General features: G+C 36.7%; 1 protein-coding gene and 1 long non-coding RNA gene across 2 annotated transcripts in view; both read right to left on the bottom strand.

The window, feature by feature from the left end:
* Nucleotides 1-7,337, bottom strand: part of LOC102026478 — a 17,982-nt gene extending 10,645 nt beyond the window's left edge. Inside the window, exon 1 of the long non-coding RNA XR_264884.2 lies at nt 7,212-7,337. This is a non-coding gene — a long non-coding RNA (uncharacterized LOC102026478). The remainder of the gene's footprint in view (nt 1-7,211) is intronic.
* Nucleotides 1-10,658, bottom strand: part of LOC102023850 (zinc finger protein 433-like) — a 128,331-nt gene that overhangs the window by 73,503 nt on the left and 44,170 nt on the right.

Here is a 10,658-nt window from a genome sequence, read left to right as displayed (position 1 = left end):
TTTTGCCACTGAGCTAAATCCCCAGCCCCCTGTATTTCTTAATCTTATTGAAGAATGGTGCAGCATCATTAAAATGTGGTGAAACTATACAACAACAAAGAAAGAACTCATCATATTGCTTGGATCTTGACAAAAGTATTTTCTAAAACTCAATTTTTGTTAATTATTTCTTACAGGCTTTTAATGAAGGAAAACACTGTTCTGTGAATAATAACCTGAGAAAGCACATATATGATAAAACTAGTAAATGTTACAATGAATAGTGATGCAGTACATGTATTATTTCAAAATCAGAAATAACTCAAGGATATTCACTGTCTCCACTATTCTGTTACAGGAAACAAAAATTCATGTGTTACTTTAGGACAAGTAAACAATACAGACAAAAACTAACAAAAGCATTGAAATAAAAGAAGTAAAATCTCTGTGCATGAATGATGAAAGTATCAAGATAAAAAATTTGAGAACAATAACAGGAAGACTATGTCTCCAAGGCCAAGATCAAATGGAAAGAGGTCATAATGTTTCAGAGTTTTAATACTCATTGAAACTCACTGATGCCACATGATATGCAATCAGAACACAAATTATAAGTCAATACAGCTCTCAAACATTTTGATCTGATGATCAGTACACACAAAAACTATAGAGAACTCTAAAAGGCTGTTGTTTAAAAAGAGTGTTTAGCTGATTATCAGTGAAAATAGAAAAGACATATTTTGCTATTAATAGAATAAAAATGCAAGACTGTCCTTATGCCATGTGGATATAACAAACAATTTAGGGGGAAAAACTACACTGTCTAAAATATATTTAATTAGAAAATTGAACTTGTTTAAGATTTTTCCAAATATTTGGAAATCTTTCTTGAAAGGAGTCAACTAGATGTTCCCATCAACCTCTGTCAATATGTTGTTTTGTTAATAAATATGCTGCTCACTTATCATTATAGAATAAGGACATCACTGAAACCTAGAAATGATCTCACAGCCTACCAAGTTTGAAATCTCTAAAACATACTGTATACTATATCAACAAATTATTTAAAAGTCTACAACATCTCCAAAGAGAAAAATCATGCACACAAATAAAACTGGAGGTCTGGATATTAGGAGAATAATGTACAGACTCAGATTTGATGATGTATTATGTTACAAATTTTTAAATTATACACTTAATATAACTATATTTAGAATAGCAGTAAAACAACTCTAAATTTAACATCAAAATAGAATTTCTTCTACAAAAAAGGATAGTGTTATATTTTTCAAATCTCAAATAAAAAAGAGAGATCTTCTTTCCCATGTTAGGAATGTGCTATACAGTCAGTCACTTAAACTTGAAACTGAGAGAACACGTAGACATACTAAATTTAAAAGAAGTATCAAGAAATACGTTTGCTTTAAACAAACTGAATTTTGATAAGGTTGGCACTACAAATCAAACGTAAGATGTGATACATCATTCCTTTATTGTGGTAAACGGCTCATTTTATATGCCTGATGAATCTGATTTTTGCATCACAAACATTCAAGTGTATACTCTATGTAGATTCAAAAATACATAAAATGTGGGAGTAATATATGACAAAAAGTACTATATAAGAATATGTAGGTAGGGCATGGTTGTGCACACCCATAATCCCAGCACTCAGGAAGCTGAGACAGGAAAACTGCCATAAGTATTTTGGACAGCACAGGCTATCTTGTGAGTTTAAGGCCAGCCTGAAATACATAGCTGGACCTTGTATGAAACAAAATAAGAAAAAAGGAAAAAAAAAAAATCTAGGAGTTAAAACTATAAATGTTAAGGTGACTTTTAAGATACAACAATAAGTACCTTAGGGTGTAAGTTCAGGAAAGAAAATATTTTATGAAATTAATATGCAGATGGAAATATTATGAAAAGCCACGTTCATACTTTACAAGTAGTGAGGAAACACCCAGAATAAAAAGATTTTATAAAAATTTCTTATCAGAAATGTGAGAATATGATGTAAAAGATATTTTATAGAAGGGCTTACATAGGAAAAAAAAACAGGATGCATAAAATGAAGGCATAAAAGACTGATAAAAAGGAAAGCCTTCATTAAATTTCCCTATAAATCCATGAAACTCATCGGATTAGAAAAAGCCTAATGTTGATTGCCTATGAGAAATAGGAACTATAGCCCGCTGGTGTGTTTACTATGAATGGTGTACATTAAGATTTAAATGGATGCATACTCTATGCATGAGCAAATAGGTTCCTGAGCCCTGAGCATCTATGGCACTTTGTCAAATCTGCTTCCAGGGCAGCAAAAGAATGAGCCTTGTGGCATTTACACCAGCGACAAAACTAGACAAGCCTGGTTTTCCATAACTGTGGAATGCCAAAGAAAATGTTATGGGGACAAACAGTGGGGATTATGTCAAGACTTACAGCAATGTGAATAAATCTGAAAAATAAAATTCAATGAATCTTGTAAAACACAGGATGAACCCTCTATCTTACTTTTGGGCACAACAAACCTAAATGTGCACGAACCTGATGTGTTGCTCAGTGGAAGAGCACATGTACAGTCCTCACGGGTCTCCAGGGTCTATCGTCAGCAAAAATGATGCATGTAAACTATGGTATATAATCCAGTAGTGTTGAGCAGGCCACAGTGTGGAAAGAAGACACACAACAGGGTTGTTAAGCAGAGCACCAATGATATTTGGGTGCAATGTTTCATTCTTTTGAGGGCTGTCCTGTGTGTTATGTGACATTGATCAACATCCTTGGCCTCTACCCATGCTATAAATTTGGCTCGTGTGCTACACCATGGTAACAAAAAAGGTGAGACACATTCATATGTTTTCTGGTGTGTACAATCACCAATGTACAAAAATCACTGACTTAGTGGGTGTAGCAGACACATAAGCTACTGACTAAGGTACCTGGGATGGGCAAATAAACACCAAAAAAGCTGCCAAAATTCCCTGCAAGCCAAGCCCAAGCAGAATCAATGACACTAGTCAAAATACTCTGTTTTGTGTATTTTTTCCTTGTCCCCACTACTTGCAGTACTTTTCATATGTCACTAGTGTGAAAAGGCAGAGGATGCTCTAATGCTTGATGGTCTATGATGATACTCACTGGGAGATGTAGAGGACAGACTAAAAGATGCCTTGAACTCAAGCTCTGTGCTTTAACTCAACTTTGCCTTTGTCTGTAGGCCATTTCCACAGGTTTCTCCAGGATGCTAACAAAAGTTCTGTCCTCAGAGTTTGTGGAACCCAGGAGACACTTAGGAAAATTTCTGGGATCCCACTCTCTTGTCACTTATGGAACATATCACAAAGGCTTATGGTCATCTCCTCCCCCAGAGAGGTATAAATCATTACAAAGGGGAAAGAGTTTTAAGACAGACCTGCCTCCAGCCCATTAAGGTCATTGAAGAGAAGTGGAATTATAGCAGTGAACAACACAGTACAGAAAGGCAAAAGCTGACCCAAGGTTAAACAGCTAGAAGGGTTTACAGAATGAGCATAAAGCAGAACTAGGAATGCAAGTGTTTTTTCTTTAGCTTTGCACATGCTTGGTGTCTTGTGGTCAAACTCTTCAGCCCTGTGTCTTAATTGAAACATTTTATTCTATCCTCTCATCATAGTGATGTAAGCCAGAGAATATGACCAGAACATAGGACCTTTTTACAATACCAAAACAAACATAAAAGGTCTCTCAAAGAGTTGACAGACTGAGTTTACAGATGCCACTTGAATTTTAAAGGGAAAATATCATGATCTACCCAAAGAAAGTTGCAAATAAAATGTACTGAAACTGCACAGAACATAACTGATCAATCAAACATCATTGTCAAGCCTTGATCTTTTAAACCTCCTCAACACAATTGCCTTGATCTGTGTTTAGGGAAATATATGTAACACAACACAAAATTATTACTAAAATATTAAATATCTCATAAACTTTACAAAAACAGTGCACTGCAAACCACTGGCTCTTCATGCTTGGTGTCCAGTTGCTGACAGAGCAATGACTCGTTACTACTGTCTACCATGATGAGCAAGTATTTTACCATGTACCACCAGTGAGAAAAGTAAATAATTTACAAAACTGAAATGTTCCCACCAAATAATTTTTTTTTCTGTAGTACTAAAGTTTTAACTTGGCCTCATGCATCTTAGATGAATTAGACTGGAAGTACATCGCAAAATATTTACTTCAGATTGCAATATGATCTGTTTCAATTGTCCAGGCTGGGGTTAGTGTTGCAATGCTCCTGTCTCAGTCTCCCAAGTGGCTGGGATTAAATTTTGCATGATCATGCTTCATTGACATTTACTTTACCCAACCACTGAATGCTTGGTAAATCATGGTGATTAGAGGTCTCCAATTTTCTGTTGGCAAATTGATATACGCTTGACATCTCAACAGTCATGCAGTTGGAAACAGCATCAAAAGTTCTCCCAAGACTGTGCAACTTAGTAAGAAAAGGTCTAAGGGGTGGTTTAAAAAATGAGTGTGTGGGTGTGTGCCTTGGAGCAAAATTTCTGAGTTTAGTCCCTGTACAAAAAAAATCAAATACATCTTGAAATCTTTTTATCCAAGAGATAACCTTTCCCAATCTACTTTGATAATGATGTCCAACTTATTTTTACATCTATAAGATCAGTTTCCTAATTTTCAATTTTGCCCCACAAATGATTAGGTGAACTGATCAATAGTAACAGAAGACACATTTATGTTACTATGTTCCTCTCCTTTCTTTTGACTTTGATCTCTGAGCCACTCTCAGGGCAAGCTAGATACAATCCATCAATTTTTGTCACACTAAGAACAACCTAACTTTAGAGGAAGTAGTTCACTGTTGTAGTTGTTGACTTCACCTCTCACCCACAAATGTTGCTCTCCCACTTCCTTTGTACTCCCCTTTATTGCTCCCCATTCGAAAACAACTTTTATTCCTATTTATATGTATGACTGTAGACCCTATGAAGTTTTACCTAGACTTGTGCTTATGATATATAAAGTCCATCTCAATCAACATTTGAATTTTTAAACAATGTCTACAAACAGTCCAAGTGATATGGCAATGACATAGGACCTCCAAATAAGCCAAATATTATAAGGGAAATATTGGAAGTCCCAACCTGCTAGATGTCTGATACACTGACTTAATGTTCCCTAAAATTGTAAAAGAGTGAATTCTAAGGAACAATGGAAGTAAAGAGCAGGAAATATTTACTGGGGGAAAAGAAAGCTTCTGTCTAAAAGAGACAGAAGTGGGGGCTGGAAAGTGGGTTACCTATGAGCCCACTTTTCAGGGGAAGCTTTATGGAGCAAAATCATGGGTTGGGTATAAGGTGGGGCAAAACTTAGTCAACCAATAAGATTACAAGTATAGTTGCTTAGGTAGTATTGATCCAATGGAGAAGCAAATAACTTTGCAAGTGTACAAGGATGAACAAGGACTTTTCCTGGAAGGGGTAGCCAGGGAAGTTTTGGACTCTCACCCTAGGTGATTGATACCTATTTAGAGTATCAGTAATTGTTGCTCATCCCTTGTGAAAGTATGTAGGTGTAGGCATTCTATCTTTTGTCTGGAAATCTGACCTTCTGGCAATGTACCTCCAACCACAGTTGTATTCTCATCTTCTACATGGCTCCTTCAAGGTCCTAGTCCTATCTGACTACCTATAACATTTGTAACATAGCTATCTATAATAGAGTGACTATAGCAATTATTTTAGAGATGAAATCCCTTTCTCTTCCCATGCTATCTCATGTACATGTAGATACCCCAGTTCAATGTGTTCCTTGGTATGGGTTTAACCAGCAACCTTTTTATTAAATTTCCCTCAGCAAGAACCATTTTTGCTTCCTTGGTAATACATTAACATCCCATCCATTTTCCTTAGCATTCTAAACTCTCTGGAAGACCTCATTTAAATAGTCTAATTATAATAGTTGACTTAGCTACCTTATGAATAAGCCACCTAGCTAGAGAAAATGGCCTGAAATAGAATTGGCTAATAAGTGACACTGACAAAAATTAAAATAAGAACAGATAGTGAACTACACATAGTGCACCCAGAATAAATTTTCTCAGGAAAGACGAAGTGCAGCCCTGCTCTATTTCACGGAGCTGTAGACACTCCTTACTAAGTTCCCAAGTTTCTAGAAACTAAAAGTAAAAAATAAATAGTTTTTCTCTAAAATCCCACTAACTACTTTTTCTCTAGAACTCCTTAAACTTCACATAGTAAGAAAATGGGTTTAAGAGCCTGAGTTCCAAATTGTCATTTTAAATACACAGAGTTATTTGTGATAGGTGGCCATTAAATAATGGAGCAATTTCTGTGATCTGGTTATCTATAATTAGGTCTGGATTGAGCAGCCACTTGACTACTCACTCAGGATGCTTCAAAGGAATCAGGGAGCTATATTATTTCCAACATAAAACTGTCCTAACATCCTCATCTTGCTTCATGACCTAACTCCAAAATATTGTGAGATCACAATCTCTGTTCTTTATCATTGTGAGTAGAAGTGTGACATAAATAATTAAGGTGAGAATTTTTTTGTGTTGCTGGGGAAGGAATGCAGGAGTTCACTGCATGCTTAGCAAAAGCACTCCACCCCTTAGTCACATCACCTGCAAGATTAAACTTTTCTTCGAATTCTCTTGGCTCTGCTCAACACCTATTATGAGTTTGGCAATGTGGCAAAATATTGGAAAATTAGGAATTCATTGTGAATATAAAAAGGCAGAGGTCTGAGATGAGCTGTGGGAGGAAGATTCTGTATTGCAGACATTTATAAATAACAGATCCTCTGTCTGTTACTAAGAGGAGTGAGACCAGGGACCTGGCACACCACAGCACACCTAGTTTCAACCCACATCTGAATCGGTCTCCCCAGGGCTCCTAGCTCTCCCTAGACTGGTGCAGATGAAGCTGTGCCTGGGGCCATTCAGGACAACGTTGTGGACTGACAGTGTCACAGTGGGGACAGGATACAGGAAAGCCTGATTCACAAAGGGTAAAAAGGGACAAAAGCAACAAAGATCAGGACCATAGTGTCTGGAGCTAAGCAGGGAGACCCCTACCCGATACCTGCTTCTGATCACTGCCTTGCAGATCTCACCCCATACCTGGTTCTGGTCACTTCCTTTCAGACCTCATCCCGATTCCATCCCATCCCCAGGTTCAGTCCCACAACATCACCATTGCGTGATTCAGGGTCTCCTAGAGTCCTTCCCAAGCAGCCTGCAGCCATTAAAATCACAGAAGTATATCTTCAGGTACGGTTCTCAGCAATTTGCTGCGGACATGCACTTCAGCGCCATGACACCGGAAGAATCCTCCTATCTTGGCTAACCTGATTGGACAGTTCACGCAGTCCGCCTCTTTATTGCTGATTGACGCATGCTCCATTAGCCAAGAGTGACTGGAGAAACAAACTCCTGCCTGCTAAGGTGGAGTCCAAATGACAGATTTTAAACAAAGAGACTTATAGATCAGGTCCTCCTCCATAATGATGTCGCATCATGAGAAGTATACTTGCAATTACAGACTTTACATCTGGCTTTTCAGATCTGCCCCTGTTTTCTTAAAGGATTCAGTGGCTTCTTCCTCAAAATGGGTTACAACTGTGTTCAAAAGGTTCCAGGGTCAGTGTTCTAGGGAACAATAAATCTAATGTTAGGAAACATCCTGAATACAGGCCAGGTCAGGACACAATGGAATAAAGGGAGGGCAGACTTTGAGATGTCAATATTTGGTAATGAGAGAACAAGCTTCACTGTCAAAATTTTCACACTATCCCAATTTTCATTTTCAGCCTAGAAAATGAATGTGTGCCCCGCAAAAAAAGACAATTTTTGTGTAAATTTTAAAAAATGGAGTTGAATTATAGCAATATTTTGCAAAAGAGTAAAGGTGGAAGAAAGCCAAGTATACCAACTCCCTTAGAGAAGCTTCATACTTCATCCAGGGTCATAAAAACACTGAAATCTGAAGATAAACATATAGCCAGCCATGGGAGCCAGATAAATGCAGAAATGAAGCCCCACACTTGTTCCAGTTGGTCCTTATCCAGTGATGAGGCAGGGATACACAATGACTTCAGACTGATTTCTCCTCACAGGTTGAAATTCTCTATCATTCTATGTGAATATTTCTAGAAAGAATATATTATGTGGAGTCATGTGATACTCTTGTTTACAGTTGGTTGACTCAAGAGATAGATAGGACATTTGTAAAGCACACTTTTAAGTGTGTCTTGATGAGTCATGCTAGTGTGACCAAATCTGGCCCTTGGCACCTTCCTTTGAGGCCCTTTCCATACTCTTTCTGGTACCTGGCTCTCATAAATTAGTTACCCTTTATTCTCACTTGTATTTACTATGATGTTTCTCCTTTGGAACAAATCAAACACAGGCTGAAATCTCTGAAACAGTGAGAAAAAACAAAACTATGCTTCTTAAATTTTGTATGCTGACTATTTTCTTCTGTAACATGACCACCATCAACAATAAAAATAGAATATATGTTAGGTGTCTGCTTTAAATAAAGTTCCAAATCTATAAGTTCTTCATTAATAAAACTACTTGAAAGAGGTTTTTCCTCTGTGATTACTCTTCATAGATTTCCTTCATGTGTACATATATAAATTTGACTCCAGTATCTTTTTGCATATCAAAATTACTTTTCCCCCCATAAACTATTCTTTTACATACAGGTAGAACTAAGAATTCCAACAGGTATCTGGCCATGAACTCATGCTTAAAAGAAACCCACTGCTACAGACCTCAGGACTTTTGCACACTGATGGAGGCCTTTATTAACTACTAATTTCACTTGTAGGTGTTGACTCAGAAAAACGTAGGGAAAATAGCCACAATAATGTGAAGATGTATCTGACAATGCTTTCTGGGAAGACACCCTAATAACCCTGAAAGTGCTAACCTAATATTACATCATGACAGTTCCATGTGCATGTACCCTAAAATGCACATATTGTCTCTTTTATTTGGACATTAATTCTCCAGGTGACTACTTTACCTGAATCACAAATACACATTCTTCAGGTCTAATTTAAACATTACTACTTGCAGACACCTCCTCTCAATTTTTTGCACAGTTTTTCAACATTACTGAACACCTATGGACACCTGATTTATATTGCCACACTTTATTCCAAGTTTTCATGCTCAGTGTAAAAGAATTTTTCAGAGTCATGAGAAGCTGAGGACATAGAGAAACTTTATTCATAGTAATTATTGTTTCTCAGCAAGTACAGTACCTCCAAATAAAACAAACATAAAACTCAGTAGTGACAAATGTAAAAACAAAAAAGGATAAGATGAGAGCCTGGGGATTTAGCTCAGTGCCTGCCTGGCAAGTGCAAGGTTGTGAATTTGATTCCTGGTACCAGAAGAAAAAACAAAACAAAAATAACAACAACAAGAAGAAAGGATAAGATGTTGCGAGAAGATGAAAGAAAGGAATGTGAAACAAACCACTTCAATGAAAAGGGTGGTATTTTACATGGAAGTGCTTGAATTCATAAAGGAATGTCCTAGGAAATACTAAAAAAAAATTGATAGAGAAAGCAGTTTGAATCAAATGAATGTGGGTAAGCTGAACATGAAGAGAAGGCATCATTAAATATTGCCTGAAAAATCCAAGCATAAATAAAGAATTTAACATACAAATAAATGAAGTATAAAGAACTCCAAAGGTCCAGGACCAAAATAAAACTATGATAAGACATATAATAATCAAGGCTCCAAAATTTCAGCACAAGAACAGAATATTAAGAGCTGTTGGAGAAAAGAAACCCAACACCTATAAAGGAAAGCCCATCAGAATCATGCCAGACTTCTCAACACAAAGCATCAAGTCAAGAAGAGCTTGGAGTGAAGTATTTTTGTCCTGAAAGAAAACAACTTCCAACCCAGACTGATGTACCCTGCAAAGCTATCCTTCAAAAAAAAGGAGAAATAAGATACTTCCATGACAAAAAACAACTGAAGAAATTTATGACCACCAAACCAATCCTACAATGAGTACTGAAAGGTATTCTAGATAGTGATAAAATTGACCACAATTCCAAGAATAACAAGAGAAAGAAACCACCAGGCAAGGCAAGCAATAAAACAGAGGAGAAAAGTAAGGAGCCAACATCAGGAAAATATCATGACAAAGATAAGCCAAAACATGTCAGTTATAATAATCAAAGTAAATGGCCCCAATTCACCAATCAAAACAAGCAGATTGGCAAAATGGATCACAAAACAAGATTCAACTATATGCTGTATAAAAGAAGCACATTTAACTCAAAAAACAGTTCACTGACTGGAAGTCAAAGGATGGAAAATAGTCTTCCACTCAACAAGAACCAAGAAAAAAGCAGGAGTAGCAATTGCTTTTGCAGACAATGTGAACTTCAAACCAAGAATGATCAAAAGAGATAAAGAAAGTCATGACATACTTGTCAGGGGGAAAACTTCAAGAGGAAGAGATAACAATCACAAATATACATGCACTAGTGAAATTGGAAATTAACGACAAAAGGAACTCCAAAAACTCCATAAACACTTGGAAATTAAATAGCAACTTCCTGAACAACCAATGGGTCACAGAAGAAATTCAAGAGGAAATTAAAAA

Source organism: Chinchilla lanigera, unplaced genomic scaffold (genome assembly GCF_000276665.1).
Source record: "Chinchilla lanigera isolate Chin_1 unplaced genomic scaffold, ChiLan1.0 scaffold00145, whole genome shotgun sequence".
Lineage (NCBI taxonomy): Eukaryota > Metazoa > Chordata > Mammalia > Rodentia > Chinchillidae > Chinchilla > Chinchilla lanigera.
The sequence above is the reverse complement of the archived record's forward strand: the minus strand, read 5'-3'. Positions and strand labels throughout refer to the sequence as shown.